This window comes from Peromyscus maniculatus, chromosome 16 (assembly GCF_049852395.1).
Source record: "Peromyscus maniculatus bairdii isolate BWxNUB_F1_BW_parent chromosome 16, HU_Pman_BW_mat_3.1, whole genome shotgun sequence".
Classification (NCBI taxonomy): Eukaryota; Metazoa; Chordata; class Mammalia; order Rodentia; family Cricetidae; genus Peromyscus; species Peromyscus maniculatus.
The window spans coordinates 19,352,562-19,377,161 of record NC_134867.1 but is presented as its reverse complement, the minus strand read 5'-3'; positions in this window follow the sequence as shown (position 1 = coordinate 19,377,161).

Below are 24,600 nucleotides of genomic sequence, written 5' to 3'. Positions count from 1 at the left end.
CAGTTTCCATGAGGTTGTAGGTTTTCTGTAGTTTTTGTTGTTGTTGAAATCTAGCTTTAAACCATGGTGATCTGATAGAACACAGGAGGCTATTCTGATTGTTTTGTATCTGTTGAGATTTGCTTTGTGGCCAAGTATGTGGTGGATTTTAGAGAAAGTCATGGGGTGCTGAGAAGAAAGTATATTCTTTCTTGTTAGGATGAAATGTTCTGTAGATATCTATTAGGTCCAATTGGGTCATGACATCGGTTAAGTCCTTTATTTCTCTGTTAAGTTTCGATTTGGGAGATCTGTCCAGTGGTGAAAGTGGGGTGTTGAGATCTCCCACTATTAATGTGTGGGGTTTTATATGTGGTTTAAGCTTTAGTATTGTTTCTTTTACATATGTGGGTGCCCTTGTGTTTGGGGCATATATGTTCAGAATTGAAATTTCATCTTGGTCGATCTTTCCTGTGACGAGGATGTAATGTCCTTCTTGATCTCTTTTGATTGATTTTAGTTTGAAGTCTATTTTGTTGGATATCAGGATGGCTACCCCTGCTTGTTTCTTAAGACCATTTGATTTAAAAGTCTTTTCCCAGCCTTTTATTCTTAGGTAGTGTCTATCTTTGAATTTGAGATGTGTTTCTTGTGTGCAGCAGAAAGATGGGTCCTGCTTTCGTATCCATTCTTTAAGTCTATGTCTTTTTATAGGTGAATTAAGTCCGTTGATATTAAGGGATATTAATGACCAGTGATTCTTCATCCCTGTTATTTTTGGTGGTAGTGTGTGTGTACTTCTCTTCTTTGGGGTTTACTGTTGTGGCTTTATCTATTGCCTGTGTTTTCAAGTGTGTATCTGACTTCCCTCGGTTGGAATTTTCCTTCTAGTGCTTTCTGTAGGGCTGGGTTTGTGGATAGGTATTGTTTAAATCTGGCTTTGTCTTCGAATGTCTTGTTCCTTCCGTCTATGATGATTGAAAGTTTTGCTGGGTATATTAGTCTGGGCTGACATCCATGGTCTCTTAGTGTCTGCATTACATCTGTCCAGGTCCTTCTGGCTTTCAAAGTCTCCATTGAGAAATCGGGTGTTATTCTGATGGGTTTACCTTTATAGGTCACTTGGCCTTTTTCCTTGGCTGCTCTTAATATTCTTTCTTTATTCTGTACATTTAGTTGTTTAATTATTATGTGTCGAGGGGACTTTTTTGGGGGGTCTAGTCTGTTTGGTGTTCTATAGGCTTCTTGTATCTTCATAGGCATTTCCTTCTTTAAGTTGGGAAAGTTTTCTTCTATAATTTTGTTGAATATATTTTCTGTGCCTTTGAGTTGGTATTCTTCACCTTCTTCTATCCCTATAATTCGTAGGTTTGGTCTTTTTATGGTGTCCCAGATTTCTTGGACATTTTGGTTCATGACTTTGTTGGCTTTAGTGTTTCCTTCGACTGATGGAACTATTTCTTCTACTGTATCTTCAATGCCAGAAATCCTCTCTTCCATCTCTTGCATTCTGTTGGTTATACTTGCATCCGAAGTTCCTGATCTTTTACTCAGGTTTTCTATTTCCAGCATTCCCTCTGTTTGTGTCTTTTTTATTTTTTCAATTTCCCTTTTCAGTTCTTGGACTGTTTCCTTTGTTTGTTTCATTGCTTTTTCATGATTTTCTTTCAGTGCTTTATTGTTTTCTTCCAGGATTTTAATGTTTTCTTCCAGGACTTTATTGTTTTCTTGGAGGGCTTTATTGTTTTCTTCTAATTTGTTTGCCCTTTCCTCTAGTTGTTTACAGCGTTCTTCCAATTTTCTTGTCTTTTCCTCTACACAAGCCTCTACCTTCTTCATGAAGTTACTCATAAGGCTACTTTCTTCTGCTTCTTCCAATTTTTGGTGTTCAGGTCTAGATGTTGGAGGCGAGCTAGGTTCTGGTGATGCTGTATTGCTCTTCATTTTGCTGTATGTACTTCTGCTTTGACGTCTGCCCATCTCCTTGTGGTTTCTTCTTGGTCTTATCAGTGTACTTGTTTCACAAAGAGCTGACAGACTCAGGAAGACTCTCTCTCTTGTCCAAAAGGGAGTTCTCTTGTCCAACTCTTTGGTCCAGAAGGGAAGTCAGGGGCAAGCTCTGGTCCAGAATGGCAGTCGGGGACAGGCTGGGAGCTGGGGGCCGGTCTCTAAGTCTCAGGAAGTGGCTGGGGTCTTGGGCAGATGGGCGTGGGGGCAGGGCGCAGAGACTGCAGGGCTGCCGGGGGCTTGGAAAAGGGGATCCCTCCCGGTGGGGCTAGAAGGGGAACTGCCCGGTGGCCAGAATCTGGTGCCAAGTTGGGCAGGTCCTCCCGGGGTGGCTGGTGGCCAGGGATGGGGTCCGGGCTGGACCCAGGCACTCACCTCTGGTCCAGAAGGGAAGTCGTCAGGGGCCTGCTGGGAGCTGGGGGCCGGTCTCTAAGTCTCAGGAAGTGGCTGGGGTCTCGGGCAGATGGGCGTGGGGGCAGGGCGCAGAGACTGCAGGGGCTGCCGGGGGCTTGGAAAAGGGGATCCCTCCCGGTGGGGCTAGAAGGGGAGCTGCCCGGTGGCCAGAACCCGGCGCCAAGCTGGGCAGGCCTCTCAGGAGTGGCTGGTGCCCAGGGATGGGGTCCGGGTTGGACCCGGGTACTCACCTCTGGTCCAGAAGGGAAGTCATCGTCATCGGGGGCAGGCTGGGAGCTGGGGGCCGGTCTCTAAGTCTCAGGAAGTGGCTGGGGTCTTGGGCAGATGGGCGTGGGGGCAGGGCGCGGAGACTGCAGGGGCTGCCGGGGGCTTGGAAAAGGGGATCCCTCCCGGTGGGGCTAGAAGGGGAGCTGCCCGGTGGCCAGAACCTGGTGCCAAGTTGGGCAGGTCCTCCCGGGGTGGCTGGTGGCCAGGGATGGGGTCCGGGCTGGACCCAGGCACTCACCTCTGGTCCAGAAGGGAAGTTGTCGGGGGGCAGGCTGGGAGCTGGGGGCCGGTCTCTAAGTCTCAGGAAGTGGCTGGGATCTTGGGCAGATGGGCGTGGGGGCAGGGCGCGGAGACTGCAGGGGCTGCCTGGGGCTTGGAAAAGGGGATCCCTCCCGGTGGGGCTAGAAGGGGAGCTGCCCGGTGGCCAGAACCTGGCATCAAGCTGGGCAGGCCTCTCAGGGGTGGCTGGTGCCCAGGGATGGGGTCCGGGTTGGACCCGGGTACTCACCTCTGGTCCAGAAGGGAAGTCCTCTGGGGCAGGCTGGGAGCTGGGGGCCCGTCTCTAAGTCTCAGAAAGTGGCTGGGATCTTGGGCAGATGGGCGTGGGGGCAGGGCGCGGAGACTGCAGGGGCTGCCTGGGGCTTGGAAAAGGGGATCCCTCCCGGTGGGGCTAGAAGGGGAGCTGCCCGGTGGCCAGAACCTGGTGCCAAGTTGGGCAGGTCCTCCCGGGGTGGCTGGTGGCCAGGGATGGGGTCCGGGCTGGACCCAGGCACTCACCTCTGGTCCAGAAGGGAAGTCGTCAGGGGCAGGCTGGGAGCTGGGGACCGGTCTCTATACATATCAATTTCATCATTCATATACTTGTTATGCTCTTTGAACATCTTTGACTTCACCTGATAACACTATGTTCACATTATTTTAGGAAAAGCCTTATTCTTGAAACACAGTTCTACTGAGTTGTGTTTTTCTAATTACCTATATGTATCGAGAAATTTACAATATATTATTCTATGCTTTGTAATATTCCATTGACAAAATATTATATACATATATAAGATACATAAATACCAGTGTAGAATCTGTTTCTTCCCTGAAGACAGACAAATGATAGGTAGATAAACAGACAAAGAGACAACTAAGAAAATCTATCAGGTATGAAGCACATCAAAACAGTGTAACACTACAAAAACTTCCCAGGAAATATTGATACTGTCAAACTCATATGATCTTGTTTTTATATCAAATACGAAACATTACATTGGAAAGATTCTTTTCCATATTAATTATTTACTCTTTCCAATCCATCCAATTCTTTGGCTGTATTTTTTTTATCATTTTCTTGTCTATCTTGCTGCCCATCTACCTGACCAAGATGACTTGGGATTGTGCACAGCTCCAAATTCAATCAGCCTCTTTTGTATTCACAATTCTTCATGTTTGGATGCTGTATATTTAATTTAAATTTTTTTCTCGATCATATAATCATTGTTGATTCTAGTCGAGACCAAAACCATGAGACTAAACCAAACAGTACTATAAAGTGCAATAAAAACTTTTTGACATCTACCACAACCTTGAAGTCAGTGTCATGCTATTTCAAAGGACTTTGACATTATGTTGGCCTTAGTGAATGTATTTAGTGCAGACATACTCACTTAATATGGTGATACTTTATTTGTACTGAAATGTGATTTTATTTGTATGTTAATAAATAAAGTTGCCTGGGGGTCAGAGCTAATAGTAAGCCATAGCAGAAGTTGGGTGGTGGTGGTGCAGGCCTTTAATCCCAGCTCTTGGGAGGCAGAGCTAGGTGGATCTCTGTGTGTTCAAGGATTCAGCCAGCATGGAGACACACACCTTTAATTTCAATACTAACCATAGAAGACCTGGAGGTCTGTACAGACAGGCAGTGATGAGGAGGTCATGTGGTTGGGTTTACAACCAATGAGAAGGCAGAATAGAAAGTCTATAAAAAAGACAAACAGACAGGAAGTAGCTCTCTTGGCTGAAGAGGACAGCAACAGCAGTAAAGAATAAGGTTTTTATCTCTTAGCTCTGACCTCTTGGGCTGTCATCTCTGCATTGGCTCCGTGTTTCTTATTTAACAAGATGGTTACACCTACAACTTAACACCAAGTTTTCAATGGATGATTATTTTATACTGAATAAGAAGTGAAGTAAGAAAGTATATAAGGGAATGAGTGTATAAGGGAAAGATTTTTAGGTTATGGTAATTCTTTGTATTTGATGAAATCACAAAAAAAATAGAGTGAGATGATAATTGTTCATAATTAAGAACTAGATTGTAGAGAATCTCAAAACTTGGATCTCATTAACATATGAAAGGAGCATTAAATCATATTTAGGACAGATCAAGGGTGGTGTTTGACAATTACTTGTGGGATGTGGTGCAGTTTCGAGAGATTGAACAGCAAAGTGGGTGAGTCTTCCATAGAAGTTAGAAACTCTGTTGCTTAAATAAACAGCTACACTTAAGCTTAACTTGGAGGGCAAATAACTAAGAACAATAAATCCAGTAAATATTCTGAAGTATTGAGTATGATAGGAAAACACCACTTATACTTGGGTATATTTAAAAAGAAATGTGGTATAAAAATAATTGTGAAATGCAAAAAGATTTTATATATAAATATATATAGTATCATATACCATATATAATATAAATGTATGCATAATAACTTAATCTGGATTATAAAAGAACCAGATATGTCCTAAGGCACTGAGTCAGGAGAGTTTGTCGTTATAGTTGAGAGACCAAATTAAAACAAGACAAGAGAGAGAAAGTGGAGGATATAAAATCATTAGTGGTTTTATTTGAAGTATGAAGTACAGGTGTTTATGATTGTGTTAGTATTCAAAGAAGCATCTCACCTCCCTACCCTTCACCCTTCACATAAAATATGAGTCTAGGTAACCTTATTTACATCAGATCACACCATCTCATTCGTCATAACTCCTGGGGTCAAGAATAACATCAGGCCCAAGCCTAACTGTGACCTTTCAAAAATGTGCCTAGCATCTGTTTAAAAGCTGCATATTATCCTCATCTTTGACAATACATCTTCATGTAAAGGAGAACTTATATTACGAGTTTTAGTTATATAGCTATTCATATAAATATATATTCAACTAGGCAGCCTCAAATATAGATGTAATCCCTTGCCTCATTTCTTTTTGATCTCCTTCTAATGTAAAACGTGGAATCATGGATTTTTTTTAGCAAAACAGTAATTATTAAATACTAAATAAGTGAAATGGAGTGGAAGCTTTATATTTCATGCCACACAACACTCAATTTAACACAATGGTCCCTAGATGCAGATAGAACAGTGCCATCAAGTAGAGTGACCTATACAATGTCACCCTCTGAAGTAGCAAACATGATCAAAATATTGATCACGCTCCACTCACCGTGATCCCTGATCAAGGGCTGCAACATTCTAGATGATTAAAATATGCTCTTTGTTCTGTGTATTCTGGGAGAATGTCTTTCTTGAGAGTCAGCTTCTTTCTAAAGGAGGAGACTTTGTAGCTCACATGGCACACCACATGCTAAGAGGTATCCTCACAGGTTATCTTCATGCTCATCTTTGTTTATGACACTCCTCAGAGGACCCCTTCCTTCCTTCTATTCCAACCCATATCTTTCTTCATTCATCATATAATCTTGTTCTGAAATGTCTCTCACTTGTAGTTTTGGAGTTATATAGATCACATAAACAAACACATCCAATTCAGGGAGAAGACAGTGAAACCAACACTCTATACTTCATCAGAAATCCCCAGTGGTGCCTCTTCTTATGTGCCCCAGGCAGGAAAACAGAAACAAGAGCAAAGCCAGCAAAATGATGAGACAGAACTCAGGTGCTGGAGACTAGCAGGCTAAAGGAGTGTAGAGAATGGATTACAAATGGATAAAGAGTAATAAAATCAATTTCAAGTTCACCTCAGCAGTTTGAATACATGAGCAACCTTAAAGTTTGGTTATTTTCAAGTATGAAATGAGGGTGCTTATATTCTTTTTTCAATCAGTAAGTATCTGAAAATATTAATTTGAACAATATGGTTCTTTTGTTTTGGCTCATATCTTCCACTTTTATCTAAATAACAGTTTTAAATCACAGAAATCATTGATTCCAAAATCTTTAAAAAGTATGAAAATGCCAGGACCTACTCAATCTTTGAAAACATGAATATTTAATGATGTCTACTATATTTAAAAAAAATAAAAATAAACTTTATATTTAAAATAGATTCAAACATGTAAGGAGCCTCTTTAATGAACTTTTCTAAATAGAAATGTGACAATATCTCTAAAAATATGTATTTTGTTGTCATATGAAATAAAATCATGTTAGTATGTCTGTAGGACATTTCTGAATTCAATTCACTTAGGCACATTAGCAGACATCTCGCACATTGGCCTGAGCAAGTCCCACAGGAGTGTGTGAAAGACTCACTGTGTTTAGCCTAGTCAGTCATTTTGAGTAAACTGAAAGGGCTTGATCTGATCTACAATGACAAAGGATTAAGTGAGTGTGAAAAGAACTTCAAAATTCAATTTAGCATTAATAAGAGTTCTGCTCTTACTTGCCAATTGAAAAAATACTTTCCAGTATCGCTAAAACGGAAATTCTCTCTCTCTTCTGTCTCCTCTCTCCTCGTTTTCTTTCTCTCTACCATTAATCTTAAGACACTAAACAAAAAAGTATTGTTAGAATATAGAGTTCTATAAAAAATATAAATATACAGTAGAAAAGTTAATAATCAACCCTCAATAAAAATTCTAGGGAGTAAGTTTAATAAAACATATTAAAATAATAAACAAGAAAGCAGGAAGATTGAGTCTGAGAATACAGAAAGCCCAGGAGGAAAAAGTAGCAGTAAATATATGAGGAGAAATTACAAACAGGGGTCCTGTGATCTGCTATTACTTTAAACTCTGATCACAAGAAGGAGCTTCATGATCATCAAGCAAATATATTCACAAGAACTTGAATCAATGAGACAATCATGTGATACCTATTTAATTTCATAAAGAATTCTTTATACCATAAATACACATACACAGATTTTCTTCTAAACAAAGCTACAATTTTTAACTCTTACTCTATTAATGGTTACTATCTTTACTGTGATACATATTCAACATAAAAATCAGAAAAAAAATGAAACAGAGGTCTGCATAGACATAGAAACTAAAACTCAACAGAAGTGCTCTTCCATGCTTACTCAAAGGTGAGAGGAAATGGGAAGTGATTGTCTATAACATTCAGAAGACCAGAACAAGACTAGTTGCTAATGACAGCCTGTGTATGGTCACTAAGGCTTCATTTAATAATCTTCCCAGGGATACAGTGTGCTGTGAATCTGTCTGAATGGTGTTCTAATGTGATTTGGTGTCTGTGTTTACTGAGGCAGAAGATAACAAGATTCCTTCCTAAAGAATATTTAGAGCATCATTGCTCATTCAATGAGACAGAGCCTCCCTGTACCCTGGATTTCCAGGACAGTTCCTCTTCTCATTTCAAAAATTAACAGTTGTACATTCCTTCATTATGAAAGGGAAATACATCAGAATACCAGTATCCTCTATAACTTCTAAGTCAGATCAACAATTATGAAAGTACATTTTGTGTTTTATTTAATATATTGAAACTACATTAGGAAAAAATCCAAATATTTTCAATAGTAGAAAATAGCCAAGCTGCCTACAAGGGCTTCTATATCTTATCTAAATAAAGGAATAGCAAAACAGAATAATTCAAACTTTACCTCTGTTTGTTAACAGCTGAAGATTCTACCTTCTATACCATAGGCAAGAAGCACATAAAAGGGGTAGTAAATGATTATCTGAGCTGTTTCATGTAGGTAGAGGACATGATTTAGCTCAGCATTTCGAACACCAGTTTGTTTCATACACATGAATTTTAAACTTTGTAATAGTCAATTTTAAGATAACTCATATGGATGATGTGATACTTACCCACTGCACAGCAAATAAACTGAACCGAATAAAAATACGTGTATTGATATTTTTATCTGAAAAAAATGTTAGGAGATGTTCATCTCAGAAAATACTCATTTTGATTACAGTTACATAAAGCAAATAAAAGCCCTCTGCAACTAGGTAAAACATTCTTTAGGGATCAAACCTCTGTGAAACAAGATTTACAATGAACAAGCTTCATATTGGAGTTAGTGCATGATTTGGTTTTGTTAATTAGTTTTGATAAGTTTGTGGTGAGTGTGTGTATCTATTTGTGTGTGTGTGTGTGTGTGTGTGTGTGTGTGTGTGTGTGTGTGTGTGTGCCCTCATTCGTATATGGAGTGTATGCACATGTGTCCATATGTGAATAACTCTATACTTGCCCATGCTCGTGTGTATGGAGGTCTGAGGTCAATCAATGTTGGATGTCATCCTCTATCAGTCTCCACTATGTGTCTTCAGAAAGGAATTCATTAATTTGTCCAGTTTGACAAGCCTGTGAGCTTCTAGGGTCTGCTGGTGCATGTGTACTCAGCTCTGAGGTTACAGAAACTGTCTCTGTGCCTGGCTTGGCATGAATGCTGAGGTTCCAAACTCAGGTCCTCATGCTCACACAGAAAGCATCTTAAATGTTAAGTAGTCTTCAGGTCCAAGTTTTGTGATTGCCTGTCCAGACATACCTATTTATTGATGTGTTCCCTTAGGACTACTTTCCTACCCCAATAACTGAACTGAATTCTTATACCAAAAAGAAAAATCATCCCACAAAAATGAAAATATTTACTGTCTTCCACTAGGTTGTTCTTGGACTTTGTGGAACTTAATATATATTTTTTATTTTTATAATGAACATGGGGGAACTTGATCTATTTATAGCCAAGCTTCTTTTTAAAAAGAAAAGAAATAATGCAAATATTTACCAGACATCAAATATTATAGTAGTCTCCTGATGAAGACAGGCATTCTGGGTGTAAGATTAGAAAAATACGTCAAATGAGTTGGACAGGATTCAGAAATTATCCACACCCTTAAGACAAATTTAATGTAGAAAACAACTGGGTTTTTAATTATGATGAAATAATATTTATATGAAAAATGATTATAAATGCTTGTATTGTACTAAATCCAGAAATTCATTCCATATTGACTGAGATTATGCATGTTGGAAATATCAAAACAGACCTGGCTAGATCGATCAGTATGCAAAAGACACTTGCTGCCAAGCCAGATGACCTGAATCCCAACCCCAGGACCAGCATGGTGGAGGAAGAGAACCAATTCCCATAAGTGGTCTCCAAACTCCCCACGTGTGACATGGCACATAGGTGCTTACCCTCCCCACACACACACACCCTTTCTCACATATAAATAAATAAACTTAATAAAAGAACTTCAAAAGCAAAAAGAATAATTAGAATTCACAAAATAGCTTGGTATACAGAAGCACTCCTTAAGCAAAGGCAGTTATAAAATGAAGGACATAATTATCCAAAGCAAATAGATTGACAGTCGTTAAAGAAATGATAATCTATAAGAAGAAATTGTTTACACTGCTGTAGATGAGCAATATTTAATTTGCAGAACATCTCCTCACCGAAATAAAAACAAAGAAAAATCTAAAGAATTGAGAAGTATTTCACAGAATATTTCATAAAAATTCAGAAAAAAATGTAAGAAAATATTTAAATGCTCCTTTATAGTTTGATAGTTTGCCTTCTACCATGCACACTTAATTTCATGAGACAACTGAAAATTTTATATTGTTGTTAGTGTAAAATGATTAATTTCTATCTTTCATTTTTTTCCCCATGTAGTAACTGGAAAATTAATTGTAACACAATTGCTAAACAGTCTTATTAAAAGGAAATCCAGAGTCAGATCCTAGGGTGAAACGTGAGGATCAGAGAAGCAGAGCAAGCCAGCCACAAGTTCTTACCTCTATCAAATCCTCAGTCTAAAGAGAGAGTTCCTGTTTCCTCACACCTTATATACCTTTCTGCGTCCTGCCATATCACTTCCTGGAATTAATGGCATGTGTCCTTCCCAAGCGAAGACATGAGATCTTAAGTGCTGTGATTAAAGTTGTGTGCCACCACTACCTGACCTCTATGTCTAATTTAGTGGCTGGCATTGTCCTTTGATTACCAGGAAAGCTTTATTGGAGTACCCAACTCTGGATACCATTACATGATGGGCTTAGATTATTCTCTATTTCTCATTTATGAGTATCCTGCCTTTGACATTAAAAGGTCCATGAGTCTTCATGAAAAATTAAAATTCTTCCTAGAACCTCCTTTGTAGAGGACATAAGCAATTTGCACCACATTAGGCTGGAGATGGAGGAAGGCAAGTATGTCAAATGGGCCATTCCCACATTTGCTGTTCTTCCCTTCACCCTTACTCATTTTGAACAGACAACCAAGGAAACTCATATGGTGGATTCTGGATGTGCCCTAACTGTGTTAAAAATCTGAGGTCTACGGAGGACTGTGATTGTCAAGATGCTCTTATTTTGTTCACTGCAGGAGGTCAGGCATCCAGCAGAGCTGCTGGATAGCTGCATGCTGGAATTTTCCAGGAGAAAAGAGCATAGGGACAAGAAAATAGATGGTGGGGACAAAAAATGAGAAGCAATGAGCAAAGAATTCTGGGGATCACACAAGGAGTGAAAAACAGGGGAATTAAGTTTAACTTAGGCATGGTGGAAAGAAAACATTCGTGTAAGAAAGGGAATAACGACAGAGTAGAAGACAAACAGAATACGTATAGGCAGGGGCCCCACATAATCATGCAACTTAGAAAGACAAATGTGAAAAAATGTTGCCTGTTCATAGTTCTATAGTTGTCAAGGTTTTCTTATAAGGATCTCCAGCACCTTGGAGTTCTAAAACAAAAATGATGGGGAATTCATTCATTCCTGTGTCCCACAGAATTGCATTCTGAAACTTTTCAAAAGCTATTTATGTATAAAAGTCTTCTGACTCTGTGAGCCTCTACAAACCCAGGTTAGTTGATTCTGTGAGTTTTCTCATGGTGTCCTTGATCCCTCTGGCTTCTACAGAGTCTAAACCTACAACCGGGGAGCCTGCATGGAACTGACCTAGCCTGGTCATTTTGTGGGACTCCTAACAGTGAGAACAAGGGCTGTCTCTGACTCTTCTGTGGGCTTTTGGGACCCTACTGCTCATATTGGGTTGTCTTGCCCAGCCTTAATACGTGGGGAGGTACTTATTCTTACTGCAACTTGAGATGCCCTGTTTTGTTGATGAGATTATTTAATGAACAATAATCAGGTGATTTGCTCTCTCTCATATATATGTGTGTGTGTGTGTGTGTGTGTGTGTGTGTGTGTAAATCTGCACATATGCTCATGTTATCATCATCGGTTTTAGAGTAAAATCAGTGTGTTTTCCTAGAAATAATGGGAGGAGTGCTCTTTGACTGATTTGTAAATGTTTTTGGGTTTTCCCTCTTAAGACAAAGACCTGCCATGTTGACCAGCCTAGTCTCAAACTCACAGTTTCCCTGTCTCTAATTCCTGGATGCTAGGATCCTCTGGACATGATGACCCAGACCAGACGAATTGATAACATTTAGGTACCATTGAAAGAGTATCTCCAAATATCAGCTGGAAAGATGCTCTGGAAAGAACCCAGAGGTTGACCTCTGGTCTCAAAGTACACATAAACCTGTACATACATGCACCCACGCATTTGTACACATGCACAAATGTGAAAATATACACATACACACACACACACACACACACACACACACACACACATACACACACACACACACACACACACACACACACCAATTGAACCTCCTACTGTGATAGTAAAATTCAGTTTATTCAGGAATGTCAGGCAAACTGATAACCCCTTAAAAGGGGATAAAATTGGATTCATGCCTCAGAGAACCACGAAGCAGACCACAGGCATTTTATTGAAATACTTGAAATAAATGCGGCTATAAAGTATCAGTAAAAAGGAAGAATTGCATTATGGCTTTGCAACCAAAAGGTCTTTGGAACCATGTCCACGAACCAGAGAAGATAACATTGAGTCCTTAATCACATAGAAATGTAGATGTAACCAATCGTATTATTAAAATAAGAAACACAGAGCCAATGTAAAAAAGAAAGCCGAGAGGTCAGAGCTCAGAGATAAAATCTTACCTCCTGCAGTGCTCCTAGCTTCCCCGAGAGAGGGAGGTACTTCCTGTGTCCCTGTTTAAATAATCTTTCTGTTCTGCCTTCTCATTGGTTGTAAACCCAACCACATGACTGCCTCATCACTGCCTGTAAGTACCGCCCTCCAGGTCTTAAAGGCGTATGTCTCCAATACTGGCTGAATCCCTGAACACACAGAAATCTACCTAGCTCTTCTAACCACCACGCTCGTACTATGGCTCTAATAGCTCTGACCCCAGGGCAACTTTATTTATTAACATAAAATTAAAATAACATTTCAGTACAAATAAAATATCACCACATTTCCCCTTTTCCATTTTAATAAAAAGAAAAAAGGCAAAAGGTTATAACTAACAAAAGAAAAACTATATACAAAAGTACAATAACTATATACAATATATACAAGTAACAAATACCTAAACGATGTCTAGTCCATTTGTATTTGACAAATCAGAGAAAATAATTCCCTTATCTATCCTATTTTAGTAAGTCCAAAATGTATCTAATTCACTTTCTATCCTAATTAATCTTCAACTATAACTAACTAATCTTCAACTCCCTCAGAGACCCAAGAAGGAAATAATATTAGCTAACAAAAATAAAAACAGGAAGTGCACAAAAGCAACTTCCAAAAATTTTGTGAGTCGACAGAAACAGCCAGCTGCCTGGACAGTCACCTGAGGTTTCTCTGCAGTGTTGGGGCATCATCTTCAGCCTATAGGCTTAGCGTATCTGACAGACTCATTTGTGAAGTAGGTTGTACACAAGGTCAACAGTTCAACCTCACACTGGGTGAGAGCAGTCCATGTACCAGAAACACCTGAATTCCACTAGTGTCATGTCATGATTCAGGATTTTAAATTCTGGAAATTGTTGATGGTTTTTGAATTCAGCTGTCCATTCTTCTTGGCTGTGTATATATGGCTTCATCTCAGCATCCCCTTCTCCACATCCCTCTATTAAATGCCAGTCTACTATTGAGAGGCGTGAGCTTTCAGTTGCTGTTCCATTGCACAACAGAAGCCATCGGCCCACTGCCTGTTCAGCTGCCTTCGAAGAAAAGGACACTGTACCTTTTCCAGATTGTGAAGGCGACTTCAGGGATGGTGCCATATTGTCCTGGCCTCAGAAGATGCCTTTTGATAAAGCCATAACCACACTTGTTTTGGCAGGAATTGGTAGTCCTTTGTTTCGTGTTCTGTCTGTCCATTTTGTCCTGTTGATACGAGGATACTTTGTTGTCCAGTGGCTAACTTTTGCCACAATGAAAATTAACTCTATATGCAGTTTCTTCAATGCCCATATTTTCTCTGAAGTAGATTGGTACTGCCAGGAGCCGACATGTCTCAAAAAAGAAAAATTTCTAAGTTATTAAAACATTTTAAATGCCATATTCTGTAGATCTCTGAAGGGTTTGAAGATGACCTGTCTAAAATATATCTGCTCAATTTTTAAAACATATCTAATATGACTACAATTTCTATTGTAATGTCTATCTACTAACTTTCATTTCTTTATATCCTAATAGTTGGTAATAATGTAAAGTATTTAAAACTAGTAATTGTCTTTTTCTTTTCTTTCTTTCTTTTTTTTTTTAAACAAGAACCTTAAATCTAATCTCCTTTGCTTAGCCTTTTTCCTAACCCTTGACAACTTGTAACCTACCCCCCTAAATAATGAAAATTATCCCAGACCCAAAACCCATTAAAAGAACCAAAAAACCACACGCCCCACACCACTTCTTTGGCAATGTGGGTGTCATATTCTTAAAATTGCTTCCTGCTGGGTATGGGCGAAGTTATCTTTATCCTGAAAGAAAAATTTAGGTTAATTGTCAAATTCTAGGAAAGGTAACTATATCCTTCATTATTATCCAGTCTGTGTATAAAGCCAAAGTTCAGGATTTATCTCAAGTCCTTATTCAAGTAGTCTTTGAGACTGGATCATCTCAGCTAGTCATCTCAAAATTGCTCTGAGCACTTTGTAGTTCAAAGCTGATCTGTAGATGATGTTTGTCAGTTCAGTGATATTATTATTATCCACGTGGAATTGTTGTTGTTGTTGTGGGGCCCCATTTTCTTCCTGGAGACTTCAGTTGATGTTAGGCCTGGCCATGATTTCCTGCAGAAAACTGATAAGAGACTCGAACACAAAGACATATATATGCAGCTAATTGAAGCCTTTTTTCTAGAATTAGTTAGTACTCTATATGACCATTCATATCTTAACAAAGTTTAAAATGTATATATATATATATATATATATATATATATATCAATCTTGTAAATTTTGATATAAAATTTATACTTTAAGAAAAGTTTAAAGAATCAGAATAGAATCAAAGAGTTGAGATTAGTAATAGAATAGTCCCTTAATTAATTTGGCTTTTGTCCTGTCCCACAGCAGAAAATGGCTCTTTTATTCTGTTATGATACAGGGAGTTTGTATTTTCATTTTAACAACATGCTTGAGTTTAAAGAAGGAGAGAGCCATTCTCCAACTCCAAAGTCAGCTTTAAATTTTAATTAAACTGGGACTATTAGAAAACCAATAGTGTTAAATCTTTAGAGAAAAGCAGAAACAAACATTTAAGAAGACATAAAATTTTTTAGATAATATATACCCATATGCCATATACTCCCATATACTCTGTTTCCTGGGATAGATGATTTGTCCCTTTTCTTCAGTTGTCTCATTTGTCTTGTGTCCTTCAGATTCCTTAACCTTCATTCTCCTAAAAGACAAAAACAAAAACCTTCCCCCAAGACTAATTTTGGGGATGTTCCTTTTTGGCAAGTTATTATCTGATTAAATGAAAAGACATGTGTTACAGGTACAAGTTAGTTTAAATTGGATGTTCATGCTGATTGATGAACTATCACCTCCTCTAATTAAGAGGTTTTTCTTGTTCAAATCGAACCTTTATCAATTTTGATGGTATCCACAGCTTATCTTCTCCTGTAGAAACAAAAGCAAAACCTCGTCCCCAACGTAATACATACCCTGGTTTCCATTCTGAGGTCAGCACATTCTTAAAGTATATAGGCTGATTTAATTCTGTAGTTTTTTCTGTTACCCAATGTCTCTCTGCAGCTGTTGTTCCTTTCTCATTGGCATTCAGAAAATTCAAAGTTAATAGAGCATTATGCAGTCTATTTCTGGGGGTTTTTGTTACTCCTTTCTGTTTATTTAGCATATCCTTTAGAGTTCTGTTTGACCTTTCTATAACTGCTTGACCTGTAGGATTATGTGGTATACCTGTAATATGCTTTATATTGTAATAAGCAAAAAACTGTTTCATTTTAACAGAGACATATGATGGAGCATTGTCAGTTTTGATTTGTGCAGGTATACCCATGATGGCCATAACTTCTAGCAAATGAGTGATTACAGAATCAGCTTTTTCAGAACTCAAAGCAGTTGCCCATTGAAATCCTGAATAAGTATCAATAGTGTGGTGTACATATTTCAATTTTCCAAATTCTGCAAAGTGAAACACATCCATCTGCCAGATTTCATTCCTCTGAGTACCCTTTGGGTTACATCCTGCTGGTAATGGCGTTTGATTATAGAAGGAACAAGTAGGACATTTCTTTACTATTTCTTTGGCTTGTTGCCAGGTTATGGAAAAATCCTTTTTTAAACCTTTACTATTGACATGATGTTTTTTATGAAATTCTGAGGCCTCCAGCACATTTCCTATCAATAATTTATCAATCTCATCATTGCCTTGTGCTAGAGGGCCTGGCAGACCAGTATGAGATCGGATGTGAGTTATATATAAAGGATGACTCCTTTTCCTGATTGTATCTTGTAATTGAATAAATAGTGAAGTTAATTCTGAAGCATCAGGGATAAATTCTGCAGTCTCAATATGTAATACCACTCTTTCAGCATACTGAGAGTCAGTTACTATGTTGAGAGGTTCTGAAAAATCCATTAATACCAACAGAATAGCATACAATTCTGATTTTTGCACTGAATTATAAGGACTTTGTACCACTTTACTTAAATTTTCTGATTTGTAACCTGCCTTTCCTTGTTTATTGGCATCTGTATAAAATGTATGAACTCCAGATATGGGTTTTTGCCGTACAATTCGAGGCAAGATCCAATCAGCTCTCTTTATAAAATCAATTCTGTTGCTTTTGGGATATTTGCTGTTAATTTCTCCCAAAAAATTACTGCAAGCTCTTTGCCAAGGTTCACTTTCTGTCCATAATTTTTCAATGTCCTCCTTAGTTAAAGGTACGACAATTTCTGCTGGGTCTATTCCTGCTAACTGACGAAGTCTCAATTTTCCTTTCCAAATCAAGTCAGAGATTTTTTCCCCATAAGTTTTTAATTTTTTATTTGGTTTATTTGGTAAAAATATCCATTCCAATATAATATCTTCCCTCTGCATTAATATTCCAGTAGGGGAATGCCTAGAAGGTAAAATAACCAAAATGCAATCCAGCTTTGGATCAATACGATCCACGTGCCCTTCATGTACTTTCTTTTCTACCAAGGCCAATTCTTTCTCAGCTTCAGGTGATAATTCTCTTGGACTATTTAAGTCCTTGTCACCTTCTAAGGTTTTGAACAAATTAGTCAGTTCATCATTTTTTACCCCAACAATAGTTCGTAGATGAGAAATATCTCCAAATAATCTTTGAAAGTCATTAAGAGTCTGTAGTCTATCCCTCCTAATTTGCACCTTTTGGGGTCTAATTTTTTGTAGCTCTATTTTATATCCTAAATAATTAATAGAATCTCCTCTTTGTATTTTTTCAGGAGCAATTTGTAATCCCCAGCAAGGCAAAATTTTCTTTACTTCTTCAAACATTTTTTCTAAAGTATCTGCATTTGAGTCAGCTAGTAAAATATCATCCATATAATGATAAATTATAGATTTAGGAAATTTTTTACGTATCACTTCCAATGGCTGTTGTACAAAATATTGGCACAGAGTTGGGCTATTTAACATTCCCTGTGGGAGGACCCTCCATTGAAATCTTTTAACCGGTTGAGAATTATTATAAGTAGGCACTGTGAAAGCAAATCTTTCTCTGTCTTTTTCTTGTAAGGGTATTGAAAAGAAACAGTCTTTTAAATCAATAACTATGAGAGGCCATCCTTTTGGTAACAGAGTAGGCAAAGGAATTCCAGATTGTAGAGAGCCCATCGGCTGAATTACTTTGTTAATTGCTCTAAGGTCTGTTACCATTCTCCATTTACCAGATTTCTTTTTAATAACAAATACAGGAGAATTCCAAGGGCTGGTTGACTGTTCAATATGCTGAGCATTTAACTGTTCTTCTACCAGCTCTTCTAAAGCCTGGAGTTTCTCTGTTGTTAAAGGCCATTGCTGAACCCATACAGGCTTGTCTGTTAACCATTTTAAAGGTAGAGCTGTTGGTATTTTTGGAAGATTATCAGTTGTTGTGCCCTGTTCTTGTATAATATGGATGGCTGGTGACCACTCAAAATAATGCCTTCTAATATTTCTCTCAGAAACATGTGCTAGTTTATGATTTGTTTCTGAGATTGGAGGGATTTTAATCTGAGTATTCCATTGTTGCAACAAGTCTCGACCCCACAGGTTCATAGCTATGTTAGCGACATATGGTTTTAATTTTCCTCTCTGTCCTTCTGGACCTATACATTCCAGCCATCTTGCACTCTGTTTCACTCCAGATAATGTCCCAATTCCTAACAGTTGAACGTTTACCTCTTGAAGAGGCCAAGCTGGATGCCAAAATTCTGGTGCAATTATGGTAATGTCCGCACCTGTGTCTACCAGACCAGACAACAAAACACCATTTATTTTTATCGTTAATTTTGGTCTCTGTTCATTAATAGAAGTTTGCCAAAAAATTTTCTTTATGTTTTCTCCTGAATTTTCTATTCTCTCTTTTTCATCATCCTGACCAGCATGATTTATTCCAATAGTCATTTGGTTATTTAATCGCTCAGAGCAGGGATTTCCTCTACAGCTGCAGGAAAGGTTTGAACTGGTTTTGCTATGGGGGCCTGCATGAGGCCCCTCCGGGAGTTTCCCGAAAACTGAGGCAAAGGATTACCCTGTCTGTCCTTTGTTGATCTACATTCGTTGGTCCAGTGTTTTCCCTTACCACACCTTCTGCATACTCCAGAAGGAAGGGGCATTCTGTTGCCATTGTTCCTTGAAGAAACATTGCTTCTAGGAATGACCTGTTTACAGTCCCTTTTAAAATGTCCTTGCTTTCCACACCCAAAACATCTAACACTCCTCAAACCTTTTGAAATTACTTCTCCTACCCACGTATCATGCTCATCAACCTCAACATTAATTGTTTCTCTAATCCAATCTTCCAAAGGTGCAGATCTTGCCCTTAACGGCCTGATTATTCTTTTGCATGCTGTATTCGCATTCTCAAATGCCAAAGCTTCAATTATTGCCTTACTAGCTTCTGATCCTGAAACCATTCTGTTTACTGCTGAAGCCAGTCTTTCTAAAAAATCTGTGAAAGATTCTTTTGGGCCTTGCATAAACTTTGTGAATGACTCAGGTTTTTTTCCTGGTTCCTCAACTCTGTCCCATGCATTCAAGGCTGCCATTCGACATAAAATTACGGTTTGAACATCATATAAACATTGTGTTTGTATTGAAGCATATTGGCCTTCTCCAATAAGCTGATCCTGACAAACTTGTATTCCTTTATCCCTCCATTGTGTTTCTACGTTTCTAGCTTCCTCCTTAAACCACGTTAGAAATTGAATTCTCTGGCTGGGTTCCAGAACAGCTTGTGCAAGGTCCCGCCAGTCCTGTGGTATAATCCTATTATATGTTGACCAAGAGTTTAACATTTGCTTTACATATGGGGAATGCATGCCATAAGATACTATTGCCTCCTTAAACCTTTTAAAATCCATCAGTTCAATTGGAGCCCAGGTATTTTGTGTAGCCATTTGATCAGGCATCTGCTGTACGGTTACAGGATAAATTAAGGATGACTGTGTGAAAACAGGCTTTCTTTCTGTAACCTTATGATCCAAACTTGAACCAACTTCACTGTTAAAATTAACAGGTTTTTCTAAAGCTGTTATCCTGGCACTTAAATCGACTATCTTTTTAAATAGTAAAATGAGAATAAGCATGGTGATTAACTGCATAATTCCCATAATACTAATCTTTTCATATAGTTGTTCCATTGTCAGACTGCCTAAAATTTCAAACAAAACCCAATTTTCTTCCAATGTACACAGGAAACCCATTTTTTTTTAATGTGGAAAAAATTTGTCTTTTAAATAGTTTCCTTTATGACTTACCAAATCTGCGTAGAACAGTAGAAATCCGAGCGAATTTCAAAAGAGCCACCTAGTGTCCTAGGTGTGAATCCAGAGAGAGAGAGAGAGAGAGAGAGAGAGAGAGAGAGAGAGAGAGAGAGAGAGAGAGAGAAACAGAGAGACAGAGAGAAAGCAAGAGAGAAAGCAAAAGCGAAAGTGAAAGTGAAAGTGAAAGTGAAAGCGAAAGTGAAAGCGAAGGGGTAGCCGGCTAAAGCTTAAAGCCAGCCACTTGTTCCCTCTTGAGCCGAGTCAAGGCTTGGCTTTACAGCCAGGGGCCCTGTTTAGCAGGGCAGGCCTGAGCTGTTTGTAGCACTGGCTTTAAGCAAGCAGCTCACAGTCCAGCCTGAGCCCAGACCTGGGCCGGGGCTAGGGAGCCGGCTGTTCCGGCTAGGGAGCCGGCCCCAAGCAGTTTTTAATGGATTCTTGTCACGTTGGGCGCCAGATGTAGATGTAACCAATCGTATTATTAAAATAAGAAACACAGAGCCAATGTAAAAAAGAAAGCCGAGAGGTCAGAGCTCAGAGATAAAATCTTACCTCCTGCAGTGCTCCTAGCTTCCCCGAGAGAGGGAGGTACTTCCTGTGTCCCTGTTTAAATAATCTTTCTGTTCTGCCTTCTCATTGGTTGTAAACCCAACCACATGACTGCCTCATCACTGCCTGTAAGTACCGCCCTCCAGGTCTTAAAGGCGTATGTCTCCAATACTGGCTGAATCCCTGAACACACAGAAATCTACCTAGCTCTTCTAACCACCACGCTCGTACTATGGCTCTAATAGCTCTGACCCCAGGGCAACTTTATTTATTAACATAAAATTAAAATAACATTTCAGTACAAATAAAATATCACCACATAGAAATTTAAATTGTCTTCGGGTCCAAGATAGAGAGACAAAATTAAGCAAAGCAAATATAAAACAACTTTTACCTACACAAAGATAAAATAAAACGTGAAATATAATACTGTAATATTAAAACATATTTAACTTTTCATAAATATAAATTATACCAGCATAAATAAACACACACATATATGTACCATAAACACATATGGTGCCCAACGAGTTGGCAAGAGTTTCCTCCTAAAACCTGAGAAAAGATTCTAAAACGGAGTTAAAAACAGCTCCCTAATTGTCTCTCTCAAATGAGCAGCAGCTTGCCGGTTTGAGCTACTTGTGGATTCCTGGCGTGTGAGCTCGACCTGCAGTATGGCGGGAATGAGGCCTCTGCAAGTGGCACATTAAGCTGCATGGTGGATTTAGCCTTTGCTAGTACAAAACAAAAAAAGAGGTTTCTGGGCTACAGGCTGCTTGGATAAAACAGAGACCCACTATAGCTCCCAGAGCTGGCGGTAAACATACCACCGCCATGTTGGGAAGCTGAGGTGTACGGAGCCAGCAGCCATAGCGCCGTTTCAGTCTTGCAAATGCTGCAGTTTAAAGCAATAGATTCACAATAAGACAGATTCAGATGTAATAGTTTACAATGTGTGTAAAATAAGTAGGCTTGAAAGAGACAAAAAAGGTGATATATATGATATATACAGTTATATAAACACATACACAGTTTTAAAAAATAAATTCTTTAAAGAGACAGTAAAATTAATATAAAAAATAAGCCACGTAAAGATGAATATTACACAGAGAATCTGGATTGTGTTGCCTTTGGGATAATTAACTGCAGAAAAACATTTGATCATAAAAGATGTTGAGTTAAACCAATATGTATATTTTAAAGATACCTTGACTTCAAAATTTGGATGTAAGGATATGTTGCTTTGGAAAGGAGACTCTGCTTTTGTTCCCACAGAAAGCCAGAAGCTATGGATTTGTTCCAGATTAAGATACATCAGATTTGACCAGCCAAGACCCCCTGAAAGGTCTCAGATGACACCATGGCCCAGATGATGCAACATCCAGAATGGTTTGGAGGCAACTGGCTCAGATAATACAACCTCATGGACTATTCCATAATCCTAAAATTTTCTTTGTGTCCCCATAAGATACAGTGCCCCCCCTCCAGCAGGAAGTAGTAAGAGAAGCTATGCCCAAATTCCAAAATTATATGTAATTTTACTTTGTTACGGTTAAAACCTTCCTTTTTGGAAAAAAAAAAGGGGGGGCCAGGGAAGTGCTGTGGGATGTTCTGTATGGCAAATGTGTTGGTCTGATTGGTCAATAAATAAAATACTGATTGGCCAGTGGCTAGGCAGGAAGTATAGGTGGGACTAACAGAGAGGAGAAAAGAAAGAACAGGAAGGCAGGAGTCACTGCCAGCTGCCACCATGATAAGAAGCATGTGAAGACGCCAGTATGCCACAAGCCATGTGGCAAGGTATAGATTTATAGAAATGGATTAATTTAAGCTATAAGAACAGTTAGCAAGAAGCCTGCCATGGCCATACAGTTTGTAAGCAATATAAGTCTCTGTGTTTATTTGGTCATGTCTGAGTGGCTGTGGGACTGGCGGGTGATAGAGATTTGTCCTGACTGTGGGCAAGGCAGGAAAACTCTAGCTACAAATGGCACCCAACGTCACACAGAGATACAGATACATACAAACACATAAACACACAAACAGACATACATAGTAAAAATACACACCACAAACATACATATACATAGACATACATATATGGGCACACACCAAAAACATACACATAACACATATAACACACATAACATGTATATACACAAATACACACACCCACATTCATACTACCAAGCACATATATACCCCATACATTTGTACATGCATTTATATGCATACATACACACACACACACAAATGTACACAAACACCACACACTCAAATCCACACCACACAAATACATGCACACATACACAAGCAACTAGTCTTACATACACACATATACAAAGACCTCGATACATAATGCTTCACACATAAACACACACTGCATACACACCTATAAAAACATACTACACACAAAAACACACACAACACAGAAACATAAATATACATATATATACAACACCCAAATCATATACACCACAATTCCTATACACACATTCACACTCACATGCATTCACATTTCTATCCAGATTACAAAAGCTAGACATTTAACAACAATCTATACTTTTAAGAACACACTATCTTCAGGACTTTAAAAACAAAACAAAACAAAAAAAACAAACAAAACCCCCAGTACTTTCACATAATGCTGGAGTGTGAAATAGCTCAACTTCTAATGTAAAGAAACTTGATAGTCTTTCGAAGTTGCAATTATATTTATTATTTTTTGTCAAGAATTACACTTTAAGAAGCACATCTTATAGACATAACAATAACCATAGAAAATTACCTATATGGAATTATGAATTGTCTTCTGTGTATAACAAGGAAATACTGAACAGAAGCCAACAGTTCTTTCACTTGAAAGGTGATAAATGGTAGCATATCCATAAAGTGAAAAATGTAGAACCTTTGAAGAATGAAAATAAATTCTTAATATACAAAAATGAAACTCTACATTGTATTTTTACATAGAAATATTGACTAGAAAAGGAGATTATATATATATAGTGTAAGGTAGTGGACATGACACTCCATTTTTTTCATTTCTTATGTTAATATGAATAAACACTGAACCCACATGGTATAAATAAAAAATTCACTCTAGGCAATGACATCCCAGCAGTGCAAGACACACAGGGCAAGGATACTAACAAGAATTTTCATTTTTACTTAATCACCCCTTGTCCATCACCTAAATTATAAACAAAGAAAATGCAAAAACTGATTCTGGTTGCTCTTTGTCAGTTTCTTTGTTGAATCTTTGCTTTTTTTTTTCTTGCTTAGCATATGAATCTACAAGATACAGTTAATCCTGAATGTATGTGGGTGATTGTGTGTGAGTGTAGACCAAATGTGAGTATCACTTAATCTAATTTTGATGATGTATCTTTCTATTTATCTATAAATATATAAATATAACCTTTTCAGTCCATATAAGGTACTTGTATGTATGTGTATGTTTTCAAGGCTGAGCACTTGGTACTGAATAACCAATTAATTTTTTTTAGATTTGGACTTGGACTGACCATGAAGTTCACTGATTGGCTAGACTGGCAAGAACAGTCCCATGATCTACCTGTCTCCACTATTAATCAAATCCAAGATTACGAGTATGAGTCACCATCCCTGTTTTTTTTTTTTTCATGACTCCTGACATCAAAAATCTCACATCTTCACGAGCAGCAAGCATTTACTGACGGAGCCATCTCCCCAGGCTTCTGATTAATCTTGAATATAATACTTGGTGAATATATTTTCTCATTGGCTCTTTCAAGGTTTTTCTTTGTTATAGTTTTCTCTTTTGAATAAATGCTTAACAAGCACTTAAATTTATCTCTATTTTTGCTTGTTTGTTTGTTTGTTTTTGCTTTTGTTTTTTGAG